This window comes from Tauraco erythrolophus, chromosome 6 (assembly GCF_009769465.1).
Source record: "Tauraco erythrolophus isolate bTauEry1 chromosome 6, bTauEry1.pri, whole genome shotgun sequence".
In the NCBI taxonomy this organism is placed as follows: domain Eukaryota; kingdom Metazoa; phylum Chordata; class Aves; order Musophagiformes; family Musophagidae; genus Tauraco; species Tauraco erythrolophus.
This window is the reverse complement of record NC_141470.1, coordinates 24,351,268-24,369,575: the sequence shown is the minus strand read 5'-3', so window position 1 is coordinate 24,369,575 and position 18,308 is coordinate 24,351,268. Positions and strand designations below refer to the sequence as shown.

At 41.9% G+C, this 18,308-nt stretch overlaps 1 protein-coding gene across 2 annotated transcripts in view; it reads left to right on the top strand.

Annotated features, from left to right (window-relative positions):
* The first annotated feature begins 2,078 nt into the window (after positions 1-2,078).
* BMAL1 (basic helix-loop-helix ARNT like 1) overlaps positions 2,079-18,308 on the top strand; it is a 56,270-nt gene continuing 40,040 nt past the window's right edge. For both annotated transcript variants that reach the window (XM_086614207.1, XM_086614206.1), the window contains exon 1: positions 2,079-2,106. The gene's annotated coding sequence lies outside the window, so the exon portion shown is untranslated. The remainder of the gene's footprint in view (positions 2,107-18,308) is intronic.

Below are 18,308 nucleotides of genomic sequence, written 5' to 3'. Positions count from 1 at the left end.
TTACTGGGAAATATGACATATGGCCTGCTAAGCTGCTTTCCTACAGAAACAGCTAAAGATCATTACTCTTGGCATTATTCCCTACGACAGTCACCGGGCTCATTAAAACAGACTGTATGTGATTGAGTTCATAAGGAAGATTTTTTTTCTACAGGTGGGTAGAAACAATGATGAAAACTACAAAGAATTGTGAGAAAGAAGTAGTCAAGGAGACTTCTCCACCTCCATAACTTCTGTGCACTAAAACAAATCAAAGTGGCACCACTAAAACAGTTGCTGGAAAAAAAAAAAAAAAAAGACCCATTTTCTCCTTTTTCTTCATGGTATACATTTCCATCTTGCTAATGTATGGTATTTCATTTAACTTGGTCTACTGGAGGGTTTTCCCTTGAGTAGGACTATCCTGATGAGAACAGGAAGTTTGCATCCAGCAGGGGCCACTTGTTGCCTGTGTTTAATCCCAATTTGATTAGGTGGAAACCAAATGTTAACGCTGTCATAGGACGAGTTCATGTCCTGCAATAGTGGATTGGAATAACCACAACTACGCTATGAGGTGATAATGCTGCAATCCAAGCTTCTCCAGTGATGTTATACTAGTAAACGTAAACCAAACGTTTGTGGTGAGGCATCACAGGACAGGAAATGTTAAGACAATTACAATGTGGCAATGACAATCTGATGTAGCAACAATACAATCACATTTAGAAAATGTTTGCATTTGAAAGCAGCTACACTGTGATTACGTTCTTGCAACACATCCCCTTTACATTCCAGTGCTGTGGCGTGGATTATCTAAATTTAGACTATAACGTGGTGCAGTAGATGGCTTTACTATGTTTCATCACTGGCCTTTTTTCCATGCTGAATAAAATTACTGCTGCTTACAGCAACAGCACTACAGGATCACATTGGGAGATGACGGAGCATTCATGCTAGTGAAACTGAGGGCAGCATCACACACGGGCTTCTGAGACATCCTGAAGGGTGCTGAGAGACTGCTGTCGTGCGAGGACTCACAGAAGAGGGTGCGCAACGCATGTGCCATCAACGTAGTGATGTGACGTTGCGCGCAGGCAGACGCACACACACCCGTGAGGCAGACACAGGGCTGGGACTCGGTACGGCAGGTCGCCTCCATGGGGCGTGATGCTGCCACCCGCGGATGCAGCTAAAGGGATGGTGAGCTGAGAGACACGCACCATCACAGGAAAGCAATGGTGCCTCCATGGCGAGGCAGAGCAAAGCAGGGAGCCCAGCCAGCGGGGCCGGGCAGCCAGCGGGGCTGCGGGCCCGCCGAGAGGCACCCGCTGCTCCGAGGTGACCAGGTGGGCCCACGGATCCCTGCGGGGCGCGTCGCTGGCGCCATGTCTTCGCCACTGAGGGAGGCGAGGCGAGGCCCGAGCACAGGCCGCATCGGGCAGTGACGTCACGATGCGCTGACCTTAGCGCCTCAAGAGGTGACGTCATGGCCTAGGCGGATGTCAGGCGAACGACGCAGAATCACAGGCGAGCCCCAGCGGCGGCACGAAGGCAGGGAAGGGAGCGAGGGAGCGAGAGAGCGAGCTGCTGCCGGCGCTGCTGCCGGCGCTCCGCCCTCCGCGCCGCTCCGCCGCGGGCGGTCACCGACGAACCGCCGCCGCCCCGCCACATCCGGGTCCCGCGCGCCGCCACACAACCCCCCCACTTCCCCCGCGTCCGCGCACGCGCCTCTCCCTCCACCCATCAGCTCCGCCCTCGGCGGGGGGCGGGATCAAAACTCCCAACCGCCTTTCTGATTGGCTGCCACCCCAGGGGTGCCCGGGGATTAGCTGCCGTTCAGGAGGGCGGGCGTTGCCCTCTTGCTGGCCGGCCATTGGACAGAGCCGCCGGGGAGCCGCTCGCCCGTTGGCGGGCGGGCGCGTCCGGTCTGGGCCTGAGGAGGGTGCCATTGGCTGGAAAGTAGGTTAGTGGTGCGCCGTTGGGTGGCAAGCCAGGCGGAAAGTAGGTCAGGGACGGGGGCTGCCTGCGCCGCGCCGGGCGCCGCTCCGGGCGTGCAGCGCGTTGCCGAGGGACGGCGACCCCCTCCCCCCCCCTACCCCACCGCGGGGGCGCGCGGAGCTCGCGGTGAGCCGCTACCGGGCGGTGGGCGACCGTGAAGGGGCGGGGGGGGGGGGGGCCGCTACCGGGCGGTGGGCTGCGGGGTGAGGGCGGTCGGCGTCCCCGTGGAGGGTGGGAGGAGGCCGGTGAGTGGCCGCGCCGGGCCGCTACTTCGCCGGAGCCGCCTTCTCCGGCAGGCCGAGGGGGAGCTGCCTGTCCCGGGAGGGGCGGGGGGCTGCGACCTCCCCGGCGGGAGGGGGCCGGGCGGGGCGGGGCAGGCGGCGGGACCCCCGGCTCCCGCGGCAGTAGTGCCGGGCTGCGTCCCTTGGAGCTAGGAGCGGGGCGAGGGGCCGCGAACGGAGCGGTTCCCGGTACGGACCGTCTCGGCGGTGTGGCGGGACCCGGAGGTGACGGGGCCGTTTGCAGCCAGCCCCGGGCCCGCCGCCGGAGCGGCAGCAAGTCCGGACGCCGAGGGCAGAGCCGGGGCCGGGGATCCTGCTCTCGGTGCACCCTCGGCTCGGTGGAGGGGGAGGAAAGGGGCGAAACTGGGGGTCCAGGGGCTCAGTGGAGGCAATGTCGGGCTCGTTCTTCCTGCCCGGTTTGAGCCAGCCTCCCCAGGGTTATGGAGGCTGAGGTAAGAGGTGTCGGTGCCCCTTCCCCTGCGGCAGGAAGGGGTCCCCGCGACCTCCGTCCCGCAGCTGTCGCTTTGGGTCTTTCTCAGTCAGTCAGCTGCCTTGTGATAAAAGTCCGCCTTAGGGGAGGCCCGAGGGGTGCGTGCATTAAACACCGAGATGGTGGGAGCGGTTGGAAATTTCTGTGGGGTTTGACCCTGTTGCGCAGAGGCCAGCCCTACCTGTCGGCAACTAGAACGAATTAGCCGTTCCCACAGCCGTGGGCTTCCTCACTTCCTAACAGTGCGCTCGGTTTCCTCCTGGATGCCGGATGGTGACCCCCGGGTCCCGAGGCGGTCCTCCCCGCGGCGAGGCTGTCACTGCTCGGGCTGCCTCTGGTGGCTGTGCCTGTAGCTTTGCTGCCAACGGGAGAGTGAAGGTTTTTCTTCGACGGTGAATGTGCCATACTGGGAACGTTAAGGCGGCTTCCCAAGATCAGGATTTTGTGCTTGGGGAGGCAGGGGAGTCAGCTTGCGTTTTTAATTGCTGAGGTTTCTGTTATTCCGGTGCCTCAATTATAACAGTTTTGGAAAGATATTCATACTTGAAAATAACGGTGAGGAAACAAGCGGGTGTGTTTTCTTGCTTTTGAAGCAGATATGCTTACAGCAATTTTAAAGTATTTTCATAGTATCCAAGGTGGAAAGCATCGACTGCAGAGAGCAATCATCTTTTTAAACAATTTTGGGTCTCTTTACAGTAAAAAATTCATTCTGTCTTTAAGTAGAAATTTATTCAAAATGTTGTTCCTTGAGCATTCAAAACAAAACTACATTTTAATTTGTTTTTTAGTAGATTAAAACAGGCAGGACAGGTACTTTAATGCTAGTATATCTGTTCTTTTGTCAAAAGGACTTTTGAAATGCGAGTGACTGATAATATACAGGTTGCAGCTAAGTTTGTAGGGGAAAAAAGAAAGGTTGTTTGTTTTAATTAACTATTAATACTGACCAACTGTCTCTGTACATGGTCTTGCAGAAGGCTGAGGTTAGACTCTGCCCTCGAAAGAATGTATATTTTGTATGCTCTAGGAATATGCAAATGTAAATAGCTGTTTGAAATGTCAGAAACTATAAGCCTCTCATCTGAATATTTTAAACCACAGTTGCCTATTAAGGGGAAAGTATTTCTAAGTTTTGTGGGTTTGTCTGTCTCAGGACCATTCATGATTTTATGTCTACTTGTAGACATGCACTGTAAAATAACCCAATAAAATACTGTCATTATAGATTATTATGCTGTTTTATCCCATATTATCTTCCACACTGCATGTTTCCGTTGTCTGTCCACATGGCAGCTGTGATAGATTGTGCTGTGTAGACTTAAGGTCTATAAAAGACGTACATTGGGAGACTGCCTAGACAAGAAGTGCGTACCATGGAGAACCTAAGGATAGCTGTTTTGTTTTGTTCTTCCCTACAAGGTAATTTGGGGGGACACGGGGGTGTCAGTAAACTAACTTAGCTGTAGTTGGGATTCCACAAAGTCAGAGCTGAAGTTGGGGCCTGCTACCGAGTCAATGTCACCACCTGCTACCAAGAGACCTGCTGTATTTGGGAACCATTGCTAAGGATGTGTCAGAAAGGTGATGTTTGTAGGGGGAGTTTACTAGAAGTTTTTTTTTTTCTTCAAATTCCTGCTCTCCAAGATTTTCTTTTGGTTTTGGAAACCAGGAACAAGAACAAATGAACATTCATTGGATTTAGTTGGCAGAGCTTAAGGTGACACACAGTTCCTTAACACTATGCAAGACTACGATGACAAAGCTGAGACCTAATGCAACAGCTGCAGCCTGCGTGCTGCAGATGAGTAAGACCATTTTTCAAACTGAATTGATGTCAAGCCTGCTGGAATTACCAAGAGACATGTAGGTTAATTAATTTACATGAATACAGAAGCACTGTTTTCACGCACAAAATCAATATTTTAAGCTGTTTTCAGCACAGAGCCCATTGTCTGGTTACACTTTGACAGGAGGTACAGGAAAACCTGAAGGAATGCATTGTTGTTAAGTAAAACAAAGTGAATTTGGTGCATCGTTCAGAAGCTTTCTTTTTTGTTCTGTAACTTGTATGCTTTTTATTTTTGACATTTATCATCAGTTTTGTCCGCAGTTATGCTTTTGAAAGACAGCAAAAAAGTAGTAAAAAGCAGCTACCTATATCCCCCAAGTATTAAAATGTTTAAAGTTTTCTAAAGTTAGTTGTCTTCAGGAAAAGTTGTGTAAAGGCATGTAATATGCAAATGATTGCAAAGAGAAGTCCAAACTAAATGCATATTTTTAAGCTTGCGTAGCTTCCTTGTTCTCTGTAAGTTTACAGAATGCAAAGAATACGTAAGGCGTCTCTATTTATTTTAATATATTAAACACAGTTTGAAACTTCATTTTTGGCTATCATCATACTTAAACTTCATACTAAAAATAATTGGTTTTGATAAATGTAGTAGCTGAGATGATACTGACTAGAACTCAGTGCCAACTTTTTCACTTAGTTGTTGAAAGCTCTGCTTGATCAACCCACAGAAATTAGGGTCTGTGTTTTAGAGGTGCTTGAAGATGCAAATAAGTTGTTTTGTAGCATTTTCAAAAGCAGTGAAAGAGCTTTCAATCTGAGTCTTTCAGTCTTTTTAAGAGTTGCTGTAGGTTTTCGTAGATTTCTAGGTTGGAAAAGACCTTAGAGATCATCCAGTCCAACTGTCCATTTTAGATAATGGACTAGAAAAGTAAAGCAGAGGTGTACTCTGCCTGTTATATGTGTGTATATATATATGCATATATATATGTATATGTATGTGGTAGTCTTGCATTGCAGTAGTAAATATGTTCCAGGTTTAGTTAGAGCGAATGCAAACTGGTGACTTCTGCATACTCCTGTGGTGTTATGTAGGTGAAACTCGGGACACTGAAAGAGAACCCAGAATGATGCACTTACAAAGAAAAGCACTCTCGTTTTCTAAGAGTTAGTGTATTGAGTTACGTACAAAGCCTGTTTTAAGTTTTGTTTGCCATCATTTTTTATTTTGTGGGAGGAAGAGATCCTTGTTGTAATTATCAAATTGTTTTTACCTGTATTTAATCACTTTGAACATTGTCAAATAACCTGTGGTGTATGTTTAGTTGAACTTAACATTGAATTGGGTGAATAGCTCATGGGTATGAACTGCATATTACACCTGCCTTTTTGTACCTCGGTTTGTAGGAAAAATGCAGTAAGGCTACTTATCCAAGGCCCAGACTTCATCTCCTTGGAAACCTGATCTTTCACCAGATGTTGAGAAATGTAATTTCTTTTTTAATCCATTCTGCAGAAGAACACAGATCAAAACAGCATCTTCAAGCTTTGGTAGCCTGGAATATTCATTAACTAAAAAAATAGTCTGACATTTCAGTCTTTGTCCCAAAGAAGATTGATAGTTTCTGTTGCATTTAATAGCATTTCAAATTTATTTTAACTGTTGCTAAAATTCCTGTAGTGGTTATATAGTTTAATTCAAGTCAAGAACTGGCTGATAGTGTCTTTTTCACAGGTACAGTGCAGGACTGTCTGTATTTCCTGCCCCTTCCTTGTCTGCAAGGATTCATCTTTCTTTTCTATGTTCAGATCATCTTTTCTCCCTTGCAGCTGCAAAAAGATATTTCTTAGCCAACGCGTACAGAATTTGTAACCTTTTCAGTCTCCTGCTATTTGAGAAGCTGTTACTCAATGTCTCTGATGTCAGACACGCTTCTAGGTCAGCTGCTGGTGTCAGAACAACTTGTGACCCTGAGCTGAAGCCATGCTGTAGTTTAGTAGGTTGGTCTTCTGTAGGAATGGTGCCAGTGGGCTACTTATAGAGCAAGAAATATCGTTGGCAGTATTTTAGAAAGGTGAAATAACAAGCCACGTTTCTTGTGGTCTAAGATACTGGCGTTCTGTGCAAACTTTAAAGAAACCTGTTCATATGAATATAAGCACTTGAGGAAGATGGTTGCAGTTTTCATATTTGTTTTGACAGTATTTCCCTTGCAAATGTTAGTAGGCTTTGTTTTCCACAGGTACAAGGCAATTTGGTGGTACCTTGTGTAAAGGAAGCAGCAAACATTGCTAAATCTTTAACGGTCCTTAGTTGTTATGGCTGCGATGGAAATACATCTTCCAATGTGCAGTTGCTGTAGTGCTGGGAAGGATATGTGTGGCAATTCCTAAGCAGTGTGTATTGGCATCATGTCTCTCAAATCACTTTACTAGGAAAGCATTTTGTAGTAAGTCATATATGCTTATTCAGTTGCAACTGTTTGCCATAATTTCCTTCTGTGTCAGCTAAAATTAAGTAAACGGCATCCATGTATTTTAAAGATTGGATGGGGTCTTGGTACAAGACTACTCGGAATACTCTAAAGTTATACTTACGTATTTTGGATTGATGTAGGTTTTGGAGAGAGAATGAAATAAGACTATCAGAGAACTCAGAAATGAGTATTATTCTTGATCTGAAGTTCTTTTTATTTTGGAAACTTCCTTGAAGTGGATTTGCCTTTTCTAGTTTTTTAACAAAAAAGGACAAGATCAGAAAGACTTTGGTAGAAATTGCGAAGTTATGCTGTACTGCAGAATATTAATGGAGTGAGGCGAGAAGGAAAAGTTACTTCCTAGAAAAAACAGGAGAAAATAAAAGTGATACGCTTCTACTTTAACTTGTTTTGAAGATTTTTTTTTTTCTTTAAAACTGTTAGTTTTATAGTTTTCTTGAACTGGTTTGGTTGGACTTTTTTTCTTGAATTGTTATGAACGGATTTCTCTTTGTTATCTATGGATTCTTCTTGGAGTGTTATGAAATTTAGGATTATATAATGAAAATTAATAAAACTTTTATCCTTTACGTTGCAATTATGCATTGTATTTGTGTTGAAAGTGACAGCAAATGGCTTTGGTTTGAGTTCTACTTTTATTTCTACCTTTCACTCAAGGACGTCTGATAATTGTATTTTAAATCCCTCTGAGATACAGGCTTTATGCTGCAGTTTGGCTACTGGCATATTAGTTTTAGTATGATCTTTTAAAATAGTATTTATTTTGCTTATGGACTTGAATGGCCGAGTCATTTTTCAGGGATAAATTCTGGGATCCAGAATACATTGCAAAAAAAAAAATCAGTTGTTAGTCTTTGAGGTTTATGTTAGAACGTGTTTTCTGACCTTGTCTTGACCATGTTGAGTTTTCCAATTTGCAGTTCTGCAATTGTTGACTGAGAAACAGGATGCCTATTTATTCCTCTGATCCTTTTCCCAATATGTTTGGTTGCCAAGCCGTTTCATGTAATCTTTGAATTTGCGTTTACAGGTTGGTTTGTTATAGATTAAATGAATTCACTGAGTTAAGGAAACAAAGTCAGTATTAACGCTGTGCTGTCAACATACTTAAGAATATTTGTGTGTTATGCTCAGGATATGACCCGAATTTGTAAATCCAGATACTTAAGTTTGACTTTTCCTTTCTTTAACGATCTGATAAAGCCTCAGAACATTGGCAAACTTGCTGTCCTGGAGTAACATTATACTTTAGTTTTAATCCATACCCAATTTACTGTGGCTTTGTGAGTTTTGAAAAGTCTTCGTCACCTTAATTTTTAAAGTTTAAGTGAAATTTTGTGATGTTAGATGCTGTAGGAATTTACATTTACAGAACTTCAATTAACAGTTTTTTCCATAGTATTCAATTTCTAGTGATATTATGTGAAATTAGGAAACTTCAAATGATGTCTGTTACAGCACTTCATTCTCATCTTTAGTGAAAAATGATGCGTAAAGAGAAGTTATGCTTTAGCTTGGAAATTCTATATTGCAAATAGTGTAGTTTGTCCCTATTTTTTTTAATTTATCCTTATTTTCTCTTATTTGAAAATATTCTTTTGCTGCAATGAACAAACTAGCCACTGAATATTACCATTTATTTTAGAAACCTGTCAAATCAGTTAAGTGATTTCTTAGAGGGACTTGTCACATAAAAACATTAGAGTTGCTGTAAGTGCTCTCCAATCGTTGAAGAATAATCTGTTCAAAATGTTGTCAAATGCTTGCCATGCAGTTTAGTTCCAAATTCTAGAAGTTATTTGTATTTTAGAAATATAAGACTAGCAATTGGATATTCCTATTTTTAATAGGAAGAGAGAAAGAAGAGCAGTGAGTTTATGCTAGTTTGGGTTTATGCTGGAATTTTTTATTTCACCTCTGTTAGAAATTCTAGGGCTTTTATATAATTGTTGCCCCTTCCCCATCTGAGACACATGCAACTTGGTCAACTTCTCTGACCTGGGAACAGTCTGAAGAAAGATGGGTATTTCCCTATTATAGCATTTGAAAATCTAGTTAAGTCTGTTTAAGAAGTCCCAACTGGCAATAAGGAGTTCTCAATTACTGTATTTGGCATTATTTGTTGAATAAAGTAATTCCTGTCCTAATTTATCTGGCTTGACCATGAGACTTTTCTAAATAAATGCCTGCTTTATTTTCGTAGCTGGAGTAGCTCTTCATCCATCTTACTCTAACACTGCTGTCATCATCAGGAATAAGATGTTGGGGGGAGGGGGGATGCGGGTAGAAGAGAGAACATTACCGTGGTGGGCTGTTGTAGAAACTGATGTTTCTACATTCCTGTCTCTGGTAGAGATTATCAATTTACCAGCTCAGAGCAAATTTTAACAGTTGTATATGGCTGATGCCACTGTGCGAGTTTTCTGACTGTCCTTTTTACATATGTTCCTGCCAAGAATTCTAGTCTGACTAATGAATTTTTGGAGGCTTTCAAGGATCTGTGTGGGAAATGCCACTGTTTAGGGCAGTATCATCAGGGCTGTGCTCAGGTACTTCGACAGGACGAAAAGCAAAAACCTATGGCCAAAAAGAATTCTCTGGTTTTGGCGCCCAGCAGTTTGTCCTGTAGTGACAAATGAATCCTTTGCAACATCCATTCACAGCTGGATGTACTTGGACAGTAGTTTTGATGATCATTTGAGCTGGTTTGCTGTGGACAAAGTAGCTCCCATCGGCGCTCCGACTCCTTCCTGGCTAGCCCTTTCCATCTATGTATCCCGTCCCTCTGCTCTGTGGTGGCACGTGTGTTTGGGTGAAGGTACTGGTCTGGGGAATGTGCTGTGGCTCAAGGATAACCTTTTTCCTCTGGGACACTGATTTGAGATTACTCAGTTCACTGATACCATACACCTTGTGGCTTCATAAATGTTTGCGCTTTTGTAGGTTAGGAGACAGCACAGTTCACAAAATGAGTAGTCCTGAAGGAGAGGTGGGAGAGGCAGTAAGTGAGTAAGTGTGAGGAGTGCTCTTTTAAGTATTTTACATTACAACTTTGGTGTAGAAGAGGATTTATGGCAGACTATTTTTTGATTAAGCTATGTTGGGTCATTTCTTTCATAAATCTACATAAAAATTTGAAAAAAAGAAAAAAGTCTAGTTTTGATACTGATACTCAGAAGCCAGAAAAATAAACAACTTTTTACTTTGATCTTTGGAGCTACACAGTGGAGCTTTTCCCTATTTTTTGTGTTACTCTTTCTTGTTAGGAAAAAGAATTTTTAAAGTAACTCAGCTAGACCTCTGACTCTTTTCCCTTTCCCCTTACTGGCCCATGTGCTTCTGGGTTTCCAGATGAACAAATATAGAAGTATTTCAGATACGCAAATCTCTCAGGAGCTCATTCACCATGATCACTTGACTTTACTAGATCTGAACACTCACACGTCCAAGTTGTTGTCAAACTGATAATTTATCTAAAAATGGCAGAGACCCAGCAATGTCTCCACTTAGACTTGCCAGGAAATCTGCAGGAAATGCAATATAGGAAGGACACTAAAAAGAAGAAAATTTTCTTTTCTACCAAGACTATACGTGGTTTGGACTTGGTACACTAATTGTGCACACCTCTGCTCCCTTTTGGATAGGGAACTGTCTGTTTAAAAAAAAAAAAATCTTGCATTGCTGTTTAAGAATTATACTCTAGTTTAGCATAGGCCTCATCTTGCTTCAGTTTCTCTACATATTCTGTTTTCTGGAAGGAAAACTCTAAAACCTACTCAGGCTTCCCTTTAGAGAAATATTGGCACCATAATTTCTTCTTGATGTTCTTATCAAATAGCCATTCAGGAGAATTGTCCTTGTGTTCAGTGACATGAAAATCTGTTTTCTGTATGGCTGAGATGTACACTTTTTAAAAAGGTTTACTAAAACTCTTGAACTTTATTTGGAATACAAACAGTAAGGAAAGGCTTAAGTTAGCAGATAACAGGAGAATCTGTGCCTTCTACTTAAAATGAATTAATGACAATTTTTTTTCCAAGAGCATATGAACACTAGTAAGGACCGAATAGTTGCGCATGTGAGAAGCAGGACTGAAAAAATCCTCGATGCAACAGAAAGTGAGGGAAAAAATGCCTGTTAGTATCTTATTAGAGACCTAGTTAGCATTGTAGCATATCAATGATATTCTGTCTCCAGGTGAACTGATCATTATCCAGCCTTACAAGACTTCTGAGGTTCCTTAAATGCTTAAGTTAGTCTAGCAGAGTTCCGAGCGCTTTTTAGGCAAAATTAATGTGCCTTTTAGAACAAGATTTGCTCAGGCAAGTAGTTAAGCCTCCATGGATTCATTCATGGTGTGCTGTAAAACTTGTGTGATCTGCTTCCTTTGGCACAGCTTTCAGGTGCATACTTCTTATTTTTTGAACCAAATATTTTGTCAGTCATCTGATTTGTCTTCTAGTTTTAGGATATTTCTGTGGCTTGCTAGTTCCCTGTAGCCCTAAGCATGCTGGAATAATGGTGCCCCCTGACAAACCTCGGAACGTACCAGTTTCTGTTATTTGTCAGTGAAACTTAATCTTTCTCTTTTTCTGCTGAATTTTGTTCGATGACTTTGGAAAACCTGTAACTGGTCTCTTCACTGGTATCTGACTTGAAGGGGGAATGTTATTTTATTTTTTTTGCAAATAAAGTTGTGTATGTGTGGCTTTTTCTTATCCTTTGGTCTCCATTCTGTGAGTGCTTTGTTTGGTTTTGTGTGTGCGTTCTGTGGTGATGGTGATGTTTTGGAATGACACTGTGTTGGCAACCAGGTCAGAGAACAATATTGGTACAAGTTCACAGGTTTGTCTGTAGAAGGGGCTGGTGAGTGGATCTTGGAGAATTTAAGGAAGCAGCAAAGGGAACTTTCCTGGCCTTCCACCACCCGGGAGAACCTTGATGGACTAGCAGGTTCTACTTAAAGAAGAAACATTAGGGATAAACAGTTAACTACAAATTTCCCTTTCTAGCAAACCAAATTGCATATTGTAGTGAAGTACCATAGTTTTCCACCTTCAAATACAACACAACATATCCCTTTTAACTCCTCCCTGTGATGTAATTTGGCTGAGTCTTTGTTTGGCAAGAGCACGTAAGTTTCTCTTCAATCATTCTTCATGGTGTAGATGTGTATTTTCCACACATCCTTCCAAAAGTGTACTCATCAGAATCGTTGCCACATGTGAGCTAATTGTTGTCTTCCACTCTTAAAAGGGGTGGTCAGTTAGTTCCTGCTGGTTTCCTGTGTTGTGTTCTCCTTGTCTTCATAGTTTTTGCATTCCTGCATCATCTCTTCTGCTCCTTTGCACAGTGCTGGTACTTTTTTGACTTCCTGAATCACCTTACTGTGATCTACTCAGACTTGTAGTTTTTTAAAAATTATTTTTTAGCAGAATTAGCTTTAATCTATTTTGAATGTCTGAACAGTTAACTGTGGGCTTAGATAAGTGCCAGTGCTATATGGAGTACGTAGCTAAAGGACGAAGCTAGGAGGTTAACAACTGTTGCAGTCACGCTTCAGTTACAAGGGGTTAAACGTTTAGATTTGCAACTTCTCATCTAATAAATGTAAGAATTCTGTCACATGATTCTCTCAAACAGAGGTCTCTGTTGCACTGTAAAAATCCATTTAGCCCCACATTAAGTAAACTAGCTAACTGATTCATGCAGTTACTGTTTGTGATCTAAGTAAGGATGAGTCAGTCAGTAGCGTTGTTTCTGGCAATTTCCACTTGGCTTTGTCCTTGATGTTATACTGGTCAGGATCTGTATCAATTATATGATGGCAGAAGAGACACATACTGGTAAGAGCCAAGTGGTGCAGGTTGGTCTGCTGAGTTGTCACTCCAACAGCCTGTGTGGCTTGATAGGATCTTGCTTAAGAAATGCGTGTGCCCTTTCTAACTAGCTGCCGAACAGTCATGTATCTGTATACCACACTTATAAATGGTTTGATATACCACACCTTCACATCTTTATATAAGATGAAGGTTTGAGGTGGCTGAGGGTAGGAGGACATCACTGATGGCAGTTCCCACTGCAGTGTTACAGAGAAGTGGACAAATTTTTTTTTTTTTTTTTTTTCTTGGTAAACAAGGATATCAAGCTAGATACAAGAGTAGTTTGATCTATGTATGATGTTAATTATGTCATATATTTAATACTTTCCTCTACTTCATGAAGTGTTTATAGAAAACTGAAAATAGTTCAAGGGGGTGAACTGTGTTTTGCAAAAACAACCTTGCAGTGGGAGATCAAACAAACGCAGCTAAACTTGGTTAAAGGAGGAAAAAGCAATTTGTGGAATTCATCCTTCAGTTAATGACTTGATGAGGTTACGTGGGAGGAGAAAATGAAGTAAGGTTTAGTAGCTGATAGGTGACCTACTCAAATTCAGACTAGAGAAGTTGGAGGTTTTGAACAAGAGGAGCTAAGCTTTGGAACAGAAGAGATAGGAGGGTAATAGAGTCTTGCAACATATTAGTTCATCCAGGATATCTTTCTGAAATAAACTTTGGCCTGAATTACAGTTTATCAGTTTGTTGCATAAAATAGTAGATGAGGTTGGCTCCTATTGCAGAGGAGATCAGAATACATCATCATAGAAGAGAACAAATCTGAATGACGTTTTGTCTTAATACTGATACCGGATTCAGTGCTTTTCTCTGTGCCGCAATGTGCTTGAGTATAAGGAAGCTGAGGGACACACAGCTGTATTCAGACTGTGAAGGAGAGGGAGGGCCAGAAAAACTTGTAGCAGAGAGGAAGGGACCATCTATAAAGACTCTTGCAACCTTTCTTCAAAACAACTTAGAAGTGAAAAGGTTAAAAATACTACTGAGGATTCTCATATTGTTATTCTGTAAGACATAGATAAAATATAATATCTAAGAGTTTTATTCAGCTGTACTAAAAGGCAAAGCAAATCTCGCCTTTGATCTGAAATCTCACTAATTCAGGCGAGCAAAATGCAACTTCTGTATTTTGAAATAACAATATAAAGTTTTAATACCAGTGATTTGTACCAGAACCATATTCCAAGCACTGATACTTGATGGAGATAAAAGAGGGAGAGAAACCTGAGGGATTGATGTCCATATTCAAGAAAAAAAGACATAGTGATTTAACATGAAAGTATTGAAAAGAGGTTTATGTTTGTCAATTGAGTTACTCAAGGTAAATATTTTGTGTTTAGTCAGTTACTTCCGAATTTACTGAATATAAACTTAAGCTTGTACCTCTAGGGACAAAGAATAAATTCAGCAGATGCGGAAGAAGAGACAAAACCCTTGAAGACAGCTGAAGGGGCTTTAGCAGATATCATTAAAAAGTGTTTCAGTTGAGCACCAGATGAGCGACTGAAGCAAAGACACGTACAAAAAGGATATGTATGTCTCTAGTAAAGTCAGGGCAAAACAGTGCATGAGACTCTAGATCATGTTCTGAAGTGAACATTGGAGAAAAATAGGACTCTGAAAAAACCCAGAAATATTTATATCTAGTGATTAGTATATGATCCCCTGAAATATGTGATTGTTTTCTTGTTTATTCTATTTTAAGCATATTTGTCTGGTTGGTATTTTCCCCATGTGTTACCAGTAACAGTTTCCCTACTTTGCCAGCTTCTTTGGCCTCTTTTGAAGAGCATTGTGAGCTCTGCTTGATGATTTGAAATTTAATTTCGTATTGTAGGCAAGACTTCAGGTGAGTGGAGAGCTGTGTGCAGTAACTGAAGTGCTTAGCAAGGTGAAGTATGAGATGGCCATACTGAGTGTTTGTTTTGGGTGGTTTGTGCCTACTGACTGACGTAGTTCCCTCCTCAGTGCTATTGTTTCTAGGCACTGCATAGGAATTTAGTTGTTTAAACTGGGTTTGAAATTCCACTGATTGAAGCAGATACCTAACATATAAATCTTGTTTCCTATATTAGACTTTTTATTCTGATAAGCTAAGCTTTTACGTTTGCCTCGCTAGACTCAGTGTAACGTGTATTGACTGAATTTAGATCTTCCACCTGGTGTTAAGTGATGTTGTGGTGGTAACTGCAGGTTAGTTGACTTAAACCAGAGGTAGCTTAGAAAGATATTTTTTCTTTTTTTAAGGATGTTATATATGTTACACTTTGACTATGGGTATTCCATACATGTTGTTCTTGTAAGTAGAAGTTTTCTCTGAATGCTTAGAAATTGAGATAACATTCTTTTGATAATACTGAAAGAAGTGAGTGACCATTACATGCGGTAATGAAGACACGGTTTCTACAGAGTCTCATCTCAAGCAGTGGCTGTGAGTGGCTGCCTGGCAAGGAGTAAGATTAGGGCAAGCATGTGTCCTCTCATACTGGCCCACAGTTATTTTCGGCTCAGGGACTTCACAAGCCAGATGTGGTGGTAACCCTCAGCAGAATTAGTTTCCGTGAACTGGTCCTACCTCTCTTTGGAAATCACATGAACTTCTAGCCATCCTGTTACTTGGCAGAGAGTTTCCACAGCCTACCATCTCATGTGTGAAGAGCTGTGTTGTTTTTGACCTTTCAGCCAAGCTTTGTTTGATGTCCCTGTGACATTTGATGATTTTGTAGACTCTGGTCCTGTCAATTTTCGAAGCTGAAGTGTACTAGTTTACTTCATTGTTCCTTATACAGAACTCATTGCCTGTCTTGTTCTGCTGAGTGAAACTGGAAAGTTTTCCAGTTTCTAATAAATTTAATTGCTGTGGATTTGTTGGATGATATCCAAGTTGTCCTCCGTACTGTTCAGGAACTGTAAATAATTATGAGCATTTTTAAGTGGTAACTAAGGGACTGCATTATTAATGTTTGGCACAAGCCTGCTACTTGCGGAAATAAGATCATCTAAACCTACTTAAATTTTTTTGTGGAGGAATGTGAACTGTCTAGTGATCCTTCCTAGGTCCTTTGGGATCGGGCTGTGGAGGTTGTGGAATGTTCTCCCTTGGAATAAAACAATGGATTGGAAAAACTTCTGCTTGCAACTGTTAGTCAGATGTCCCTTTGCTCTGTATTGTATCCCCTCTTTGTTTGGAGGAGGAGGAGGTTGTTGTATGGGTGGATCTTTGATGCAAGCAAAAGCAATCATTTAAAAAAATGAAAAAATGCAGCCTTCAGTTTTACCAAGAGTCCTTTTGTGGTGTATGTGGCTGCATTTTTTTTTTTAATTATTTATTTCTGAGCAAGTTTTCTTTCTCTTTTACCCATATTTGGTGTTGGCAGGATTTTTTTAATGTGATTTGTTTTTTTTCTTCTGCAGATGACACACTGTTCTTCCCCACTTGCTGTATTTTCTTTCTTTCCTTTCTTTTTTTATAACAATCAAGATGTCTGCATAGCATAAGGACCCTATTAAGTGAGTTGATGGTATACCCTGATCATTACTCTGCCTTTATTAAGGGCTGTCTTGATTTGGTAATGTGAGTCTTTGTTCTAAATACAACTACTATTTGAAAGCACTTTCTCAGTTTCAGTTGTAGCATAAAAGTATGCATTCAAACTTGACTGTTGATTTAAATTAGACATCATAGATGTAAAACCTGCCTGGAAAAACGCAAGTCTGAGGCTTGCATCCAGATGTGTCTCTGGCAGCTAATGTTACAGTTTAGAAATATGGTGATTCAACGTCAGCATTAATGTATAGAAATATGTTTCATCAGCCATTTCTGTAAAAGGGCTTTCCTATTGCTGTAGGCCTTTCAGAAGAAAATAAAGCTTATACTCCCCCTGAAGCAATGAATACAGAGTGGATAGGAATGCTCTTCTACTGTGCTTATATATTCATGACTTGTCGTTCGCAAAAACAAACTCCTGGGCAAAGGAAATGTCACAGTGCAAGTGTGGATCAGTAGAAAGGTTTCAGCACACCTTGCCTTGCTCAAACTGTGCAGGCGTTTGCACGTTGAAAACAAGTCCTGCTGAAGTGCTGCGAATAAGCTGGAAGTGCAGTTAAGGGATATGACACGGGTATTTTAACTGCTCACTGCAATTGGGACGGGGTAGAACTGTCCCTTTTCTCTTTTGGCATGTCTTGCCCCCTTGATTTGTGCTGCTTCTGGGTATCGTCTGACCTTTCAGTAAGGCAGTTGAGCTTGCTGACTCCCCAGAAGACTGTGCTTTCTGTCAAGTTGTTATTATTCAACCTGATGAACAGATTGATTCGACACGCTGTACAGACAGGCTCTGGGGACTGTATAAAGTCTGTGCTGGAGTTCTGGGAGGGAAATCTGGGGGAAGGGTGACAAGGAAGAGAAGAAAAAAAGGAGTGAAGCCACTCCTTTGACGGCACTGAGATGTTATATCAGCTGTTCTGTGGAACTTTGTGAGGTTTTTAACAGTATCTCATGCTTATCCTGAGCTAGACAAATAACGACTTTTTCCAAGACATATAGCTGTTATTGACATGAATGTAAAAGGAAATATTCTGCCATGGTTTTTCCCTAAATTATATCTATTTGCTTTACCAAGTCTTATTTGGAATGCTGTGATTTACAAACCTCAGAGGCAAAAATTTCTTAGATGCTGGCTTTAGTGAAGTGCACGTTGTAGGGTGTTTGGGGCTCACCTTGGAGATGTGTCCACATTGCACAGAAATTCCAGTTTGTCCAAGTAAGAAAGAAGGAAATTAAATGTAAAAAGCAGCTGGTGCTGTGGCAGAAGCAGCCAAGAGTATGTCTCTTGTGCGTTCAGTATACAGTGTGGCAACGCATGTAACTTCACTTTTAATGTCCTGTTAAAGGACTTCTTTTAATTGTCATTTTGGTTTTGCGATCACTTGAAACTGGTGAAAATATGATGCGAGACTGGAAGAAGCTGTCCTACAGACACGCTTGCCTTGTCCTAAGTACTAAGCATGAGTGTTGGTTGGGCAGCTGAATGGGTAGTTTTCAGCTGTAGCAGTTATGCTCATAATGCACTGTATCAATATTAGCGCTGGCCCTAGGGGAGTGTTGGGAACTTGCCCTACTTCTCAGTGTTCACTCTTGCTGTGGTTCCTGACAATGCTTTATGTGAGTCTCTCTGAAGAGCAGAGTATTGGATAATGCCACAGTATGAGCTGTCATAGCTCTGAAATGCTGCCTTTCTCAGTGTTAGCAGCGGATTGCTCCTTTAAAAGCCAAGATTTCAGGAATGGAGGAGGTTATGATTTCTGAAGCATTGAACAAGACTGAAAATGGCATGTGTATCTCTTTTGTGATGCCTCTTTGCATGTTGT